Raw genomic sequence first — 8,506 nt, 5'->3', positions numbered from 1 at the left:
TGTTCAATAAGTTTATCAGTAAATTGGACACAGCAGAGAAAAGAATCATTGAACAAACCCAGAAGGATGTACTGGTGAATTCTACCAAATATTTAAAGAAGAAATAATAGTAAGATTTTATAAATATTTCAAAAATAGAGGAAATATTTAACGGTATGAGGAATACTGTTATAATAAGTAATAAACAAATACTTAACAGCTATTTTTTATGAGGCTAGCATTCTCCTAATACTAAAGCTGGACAAAGAAAAAAAAAAAGAAAACTGCAGACCAATATACTTTATGAATATAGATGCAAAAATCCTTAACAAAATGTTAGCAAATTAAATCCAGTAATACATAAAAAACATACCAAACCATAACTAATTGGATTTGGCACCAAAATACAAAGTTTACTTAACATTTGAAAGTTACTCAAAATAACTCACCACATTATATAATTAAAGAAGAAAAATCTTATAATCATTTCAATAGATACAGAAAACATATTCCACATATTTATATAGAAATTTATAGCAAACAAATACTAGAAGGAAACTTCTACAAAATATTTGTAATGCATCTATAAAATATTTACAGTTAATTGTATATTTAATAGTGAATGCTTTCTAAGAAAAAACAAAAAAGTCCACTCCAATCATTTTCATTGAAATTTATACTGGAGATCCTAGCTTGTACAAAAGAGAAAAAATCATAGAAATTGGGAAAAATAAAGACACGATTCTTTATGTAAAACCTCCCAAGGTGTCTATAAGAAAACTACTTGACTTAATATATGATTTTAACAATGTATGCTATAAAATCAGTATACAAAAACCAATAGCATTTCTATTACATATAGTAGCAATTAGAAAAAAAGTTTAAAATACCATTTACAACAGCCTCAAGAAACATAAATTTTTGGGGATAAATTTAACAATTTATTAAAAGATGTTGTAATACCTCTTAACTAAAAAGTATAAAACATTGCTGAAAAAAATTAAAATAGACCTAAATAAATGAAGCAATGCTAAATAAAACAAAATTACCAATCAATTCCCTCCTCCCCTACCATATTGATTCAGATTCAACACAATCTCAATCAAAATCCCAGCAAACTTTTAAATATATATTGACAAGGTGATTATAACATACATATGAAAATCACAAAGGACCTAAAATAGCCAAAGCAATCTTCAAAACAAAGAATAATATTGGAGAACTCATACTACCTGATTTGAAAACTTTTTTTAAGCTACAGTAATCAAAAGAGTGTGCCATTGGTGAAAGGATAGATAGAAAATAGAACAGAAGAGAGAGTCCTGAAATGGATCCACACATGTACAGTCAAGTTATTTTTACAAACACGCTGAAATAATTCACTGGGAGTGAAAAATCTCTTCAACAAATGGAGCTAGACTAACTGGATAATCATATGAGCAAAAAACCTTGACTCCCCCATTTCCTACAATGCACAAAAATTAATGAGATTCATCATAGAACTAAATGGAAAAGCTAAAACCATCAAGTTTCTAGAAAAAACAGCAGAAGAAAGTATCTTTATGACCTTTGTAGGCAAAAGTTGCTTAGACTGGACAAAGAAAGCATGAATTACAAAGAGAAGAAATAATAAATTGGGATTCATCAAACTTTTAAAATCTTCCGCTCATTGAAAAATGAGCAGTAATCATTGAAAAATGAGTAATTAAATGAAAAGGCAAGCCATAGGCTGAAGAAAATATTCATATGTATCTGCAAAAGAATTACATCTAAAATACATGAAAAGACAACTCTATAACAAAATAAAAACAAAAAATGATTAAAAGACTTGAGCAAACACTTAACTGAAGATATACAAGTGGTATACAGCACGTAAGAAAGTCTTCAACGTCATTAGTGATTAGAGAAATGCAAATTACAACCACAATAAGATTGTGGTTCTTATACAAGAATGGCAAAAATAAAAACAATTTACAACATCAAATGTTAGAGAAGATTAGCAGCAACCGGAATCTAATACATTACAGTTGAGAATGCAAAATGATACAATTCCTTCAGAAAACTGTTGTTTCTTAAAAGGTTAAATATGTGTCTACCATGTAACACATCAATTCAATTCATGGGTATTTAACTAAGAAAAATGAAAGCATATGTCTAAAAAACCCTTGTTTATAGACATTCAATTCCTAATAGCCACAAAATGGATATGGTATATTGAAAGGAATGTTATTCAGCAATAAAAAGGGACAAAGTAATGATACATGCAACAACATGGATAATTTTCACATTTTTCTGTGTGAAAGAATCCCCCATACAAAAACTACATACTGTTTGATCCTACTTATAAGAAAGTCTAGGATAGACAAAATTAATTTATGGTGGTAGAAATCAGATCAGATTATAGGGAGGTAACTGACTGGGAAGGAGCACAAAGGAACTTTCTGAGGTTTGATGAAACTGTTCTGTCTTGATGCAGGTGTGGCTTATACCACTGAAACCCTTAATCAAAACTGATTGAATGGTACACTTAAGATTGGAGCATATCTCTGTATTATACCTCAAAAAATTAAAAGGTCACCCCCAAATCTCCATACATTTGGAAACTAAATAGCTTATTTCCAACCACATTATGGGTTCACCAATAGGTCATTTTGAAAATTATAACATTTTAGGATTAAGCAACAACAGAGTCACTTTGAGACAAACCTAAAGCAATACCGCGTGCAATCCCTCATTTGTAATTCTGAATTACCGAAAGCTCTGAAAAACAATTTTTAGAAAATTTGACATGAAACCCTGACTCAATCTGATATGAGACAAACTATAGTCTTTATTATCTTGATGTATGGATTGGTGCAAAAGTTATTGCGGTTTTTGCCATTACTTTGTAATTACCTTGTAATGGCAAAAACTGCAATAACTTTTGCACCAACCCAATATATGACCAGAGTATTGGCACAAATACCATGGCAGATTTTTATAATATGGAGTTTATAAACCATATTGCCACTCTAAAATCTAAAATCAGTGAATTCTGAAACACATTTGACACCAAGGGTTTTGGATAATGGATTGCGATCCATGAATTGTGATAATGAATAATCTTAATTAAATACGTTGCTAAAAAATGGTCGAAAAATAATGAACTAAACATTCCACATATAACAGAGGAAAATATAAAGATAAAAACAGAAATTAATATAATCAAAAACAAAGAAACAATAGAAAGAACCTAAAAATTAACCACTGATACATTTTTTCCCCCATCATCAATATTTATTGAGCATTTACAGTGTACTAGGCACACAGAACATATAGAAAACATTGTCCCTGCTCTTGAGGAGCTTACATTCTAAAAGAAAAAATACACGTCTTTTAAAATGGCATTTTTGTTTGGTGTTTTCTGCAAAGTACTGAGGAAATATTTTGTTAAAGTGAGCTTTGGGTATAACTTAGCCCCATCATTATTTAGAGAAGAGAGGAAGAAGAAAGAGGAAGGATTTTAAAGGCAGACAATGACAGACCATTCAGGATAGGTAGGGTTTTAAAGGGAGATAAACACAATCTCATCAACTAAAGAGAGATTTACTGCAGTAAATAGGATGAGGAAAATAATCTGTGGGGTGCAAGCAAAGGAAGCAGGGTGCCTTAGACATTGAGTGGAGCCAGAAAGATCATGCGGCCTTTTCCCAAGTACATGGCCACCAAGTAAGAATGGTTGGTGACAAGACAGAAGGCTAAAAAAGGAAGGTAATCTTGTGCACCTGACAAATAGAATAAAGGATCAAAATCAAAGGCAGGCTGTAAGAGTATCAAGAAATTCTTAAAAACCAGAAAGTGATTTGGAAGCACAAAACTTATAGTTAATGCTGTCATGATGGGCCAAGAACATTGTGGCTTCCTAAGTTAGAAAATGCCATATACCAAAATTTTAAATTGAACACATTACATTGTTTTCCAATCAATCTCCCCCTCTCCCAGAAAAAATAGGAACTCATTTTTTTCAGGGTGGAGAGGAAGAGAGGGGATAATGGGACATGGAAACAGCAGTTATATTAGTAGTATTTTTGTTGTTATGATAAATTTTGTGTTTAAACTTGGTAAAAGCCCATTAGCTGCCAAGAGGGAATAAGGAATAAATTTCAAAAAATGTACAATTTCCTTTAGAGAAGTTTCAAAACCAAAAGACTAATTTATATGAAAAACTGTAGAGAAAGTAGTTGAAAAGTGCATTCATAAAACTTTTATTCCACTTACATGAATTTAATACACGTGTTCTTAACAATTATGCTTAGATTGTTCATGAAAATTTCATAAGGCATTAAACAAAGCTAGCCATCATCTCAAGTTATTTCCCTGTTAACTATTTTTATAGCACATGCATGTTAGGCAAATATCAAAAAAAAAAATCACAAAAGCAAAAAACCTAAAAAACAGTTAAATACATGGGTTTTTGTTTTACTGCTGTGCTTGATATACACGAAGTAATGAATACCAAGCCATTCATTTTTACTGCATCTTTACTTTTACATTTGTTCTTAGGTTACCTGAAACACTTAAATACAAATAAAATGAGTGGAGCAAAAATAATGAAAGCTAACAGCAGGTAACTTTACAAATAATGGAATGTGAACCATTGCTGCCCTTATCCAGAGTACAATGGGTCACAACTTTGTCTAAAGGAACACTTCTGCAGCTGTAGTCAAAGGTGTGCACGTTGAGATTGAGTGTTCCACAGATACACATGGTTTAACCTGTGGTATCCATGGGGTATGTTTCTACCACAGCCTTCTAAGTGCTCCAAACCTTAAAGTACCCACAATTACTACCCCTGTGACTGGAACCAATGATCCCTTTTATTCCGCACCAGGACAAACCAATATGTAGGCAATTTTCTTTGCTTAGACATGGAAGCTGTTTTACACTGGCCCTTGTGAAGCCACAATGTACCAAAAGTACTATGCCAAACATTTATAACTTGTATAAAAATTCCACATCCCCATATTGGCCGCCTCAAGATGAAAACAGATAATTCCCTAAATGTTAACTGGCTCTACTCCCCTAATATTAAACATAAAAACCACATGGGAAATATAGAAATTCAAATAGAAGTAACATAAACCTGTCATAAATCGTAAACAAAAAACTATTTGTGGGACAGCATGGATGAAAATGGTCTACTGTGTAAATTTTAGAATGAGGCAGACAAAAGTTGGAAGGCTGGTTAATTTTCCCCTCCTTCTCCTGCTTCAGCTTCATCTCCTTGGGTATCCGATGTCCACAATGTCAAGTTGTCTCTCAGTAATTACATTATTAGCCTGCTGTCTTTGTATGACTCTTCACTTAATGTATCAAGTTCAGCAATGGCTTCATCAAAAGCTGTCTTTGCAAGAGAGCAGACTTTCTCTGGGGATTTCAGAATCTCATAATAGAACACAGAGAAGTTAAGGGCCAGTCCCAGTCTGATAGGATGTGTTGGTTGCATTTCCTTTTTGCTGATTTCAAAAACTTCTTGGTATGCTTGTTGTGACTGATCCACAATCCCTTTCCTGTCATCACCAGTGGCAACCTCAGCCAAGTACGATAGTAATCTTTCATTTTCAAATAGAAGACTTTGCTCTCTGCTTGTGGGGATTAAGAACTTTTCCAAAAGAGACAGTACATCATCGGAGACATCTCTTAGCTCCGTCTCAATTTTCTCTCTGTGTTCTCGAGCCATCTGCTGTTTTTTCTCAGCACCTTCCGTCTTTTGTTCAATACTTGAGACGACCCTCCAAGATGACCTACGGGCTCCTACAACATTTTTATAAGCAACTGAGAGAAGATTCCTCTCCTCATTGGATAATTCAGCTCCTGGCTCAATTACAGACTTCATGCAGGCTGCCATGTCATCATATCGCTCAGCCTCCTCGGCCAGTTTGGCCTTCTGAACCAGCCCATTTTTATCCATGACTGGATGTTCTGCTGGCTTGGGGGAAGCGGCCTTAGACCTTTAATGGCTCAGAAATGGGAGTGAGGCGTCCAGTCCCTGAGTGTGGCTGAGTGATGTGGAGGCGTTCCAATTGAGAGCTCAGAATCTGCTAACAACTGATACTTTTAAAAGATTAATAAAACTGTCAAATTTCTGGAAATACTGATAAAGAAAAAACAGAAGTTGCAAATAGTATATCAAGAATAAAAAATGGGGCAAAACCACAGAGGTAATAGAGAATCTAAAATTTGTATTTTGTGTCAATAATTTTGAAAACTTAGACAAAGGGACATATTTATTAGAAAAATAAACACAAAAAATAAAAAACAGAAAACCTAAATATTCATTTTAACTGATCTTTTTTCTTGTCTTATTGCATAAATAAATAGATGTTTTGATAAGAGATATCCTGGTATTTTAAAAGGGAAAGTTTTTAAATGGTACTGTTAGGATTCCCCAGAAAAACAGAATGAATAGATGTGCATGTGTGTGTGTTTGTGCGTGTGTGTAAGTTAAAGGAGGTAATTTTAGTGCATTGACTCACATGATTATGGAGGCTGGCAAGTCCAAAATCTGCAAGGTAGGCTAGACCCAACGAAGAGTCAATGCTACAGTTCAATTCTGCAGGTTGTCGGCAGAACTCCCTCTTGGTCAGGTAGGTCTTTCATTCTATTCAGGCCTTTCACTGTTTGGAAAAGGCTCACTCACGTTACAGAGATAATCTGCTTTACTCAAGTCTTCCAATTTAAATGTTAATCTCATCCAAAAACACTCTGACAGAAACCTCCAGAATAATGTTGGACAAACTATCTCATGGCGCAGCCAAATTGACACATAAAATTAAGCATCACAGTTAACTTTGCAGGATTATGAGAGGAGTGACATTATATAATGTATTTTATCAAGATGATTCTGGCTGTTGGTTAAAAATAGACTATATGGTGAGAATTGTAGACTCAGGGATGCCAGAGAAGAAACTACTGCATAATTCATATAAAAGATAATGGAGGCTTGAGCCATTTTTATTGTCTTTAGCAGTGGCGTAGTGAGAGGTCATTAGATTCCAGATATAGTTTGAAGGTAAAACTCATGGGATTTCTTAACAGAGTGAATGTGGGATATTTAAAAAAGAAGAAGAAGAAGAAAGAAAAGAAAGGAATTAAGAACAGTGTCAAGGCTTAGGGATCAAACTACTGGGAAAATTGAGTTTCCCTCCACTAACATAAAAAACTGTTGGTAGAGCAGGTTTGGAGGAAACCTCAGGAGTTTAAGACGTCAGACATACAAATGGAGATGTTAAGTGAAATAAGCCAGGCATAGAAAGACAAACGTCACATATTCTCACTTATCTGTGGGAGCTAAGAATTAAAATAATTGAACTCATGGAGATAGAGAGGAGAAGGATGGTTACCAGAGGCTGGGAAGGGTAGATGGAGTCAGGGTGGAAGGTTGCTGGGGAAGAGGGGATGGTTAATGGGTGCAAAAACCAGCCAGAAAGAATAAATAAGACCGAGTATTTGCTAGCATAACAGGGTGACAGTAGTACAAATTAATTTAACTGTTCAATTAAAAATAAAATAGTATAATTGGATTGTTGTCAACCAAAAGGATAAATGCTTAAAGTGATGGATACCCTATGTATCCTGGTATGATAGTGATTTTTTTATTATTACTCATTGCATGCCTATATCAAAATATCTCATGTAACCCATATATATGGTGTATATATATGTGTGTGTATACATATATATACACCTACTATGTGCTCACAACAATTAAGAATTTGAAATTTTTTGAAAAACAAGAGATGTTGAGGAAGCAATTGGCTTCATAATTCTGGAGTTTAGAGAAGCTTAGAGATATAAATTTAGGAGTTAGTAGCATACTAATGGAATTTAAGTCCCCAAAACTATTTGAAATTTAAAGAACTGAATTTAGACAGAGAAAATAACCAAATAACCAAGGACCCTAATCACTCCAAAATTAAGAAGTCAAAATATCAATTTTTTCAGATTTGATAAATTTTAACAAAATTAAATTTTTATTGAAAATGCATCTTTTTTCTTTTAAGTTCAGGGGTACATGTGCATGTGTTTTATATGGGTGAACTCAGGTCATGGGAGTTTGTTGGACAAATGATTTCATCACTCAGATATTAAACCTAGTACCCACTGGTTATTTTCTCTGATCCTCTTCTCCCTCACACCCTCCATTCTCAGTTAGGTCCCACTGTCTGTTGATGCCCTTTTTGTGTCCATGTGTTCTCAGCATTTAGTTCCCACTTATAAGTGAGAACATGCAGTATTTGGTTTTCTGTTCCTGAGTTAGTTTGTTAAGAATAATGGCCACCAGCTTCATCCATGTACTTGCAAAGAACAGGATTTCATTCTTTTTTATGGCTCCATGGTGTATGTGTGCCACATTTTCTTTATCCAGGCTATCATTAATGGGCATTTAGGTGATTTAGGTGGATTCCATGCTTTTGCTCTTGTGAATAGTGCTGCAATGAACATACACATACATGTGTCTTTATGGCAGAATGGTTTATATTCCTTT

The 8,506-nt window shown here is 33.9% G+C and overlaps 1 pseudogene; it reads right to left on the bottom strand.

The window, feature by feature from the left end:
- Window positions 1-4,199: 4,199 nt before the first annotated feature.
- On the bottom strand, window positions 4,200-5,969 carry LOC102116801 (14-3-3 protein zeta/delta pseudogene; annotated as a pseudogene).
- Window positions 5,970-8,506: the final 2,537 nt, after the last annotated feature.

This window comes from Macaca fascicularis, chromosome 1 (genome assembly GCF_037993035.2).
Source record: "Macaca fascicularis isolate 582-1 chromosome 1, T2T-MFA8v1.1".
NCBI lineage: Eukaryota > Metazoa > Chordata > Mammalia > Primates > Cercopithecidae > Macaca > Macaca fascicularis.
The sequence above is the reverse complement of the archived record's forward strand: the minus strand, read 5'-3'. Positions and strand labels throughout refer to the sequence as shown.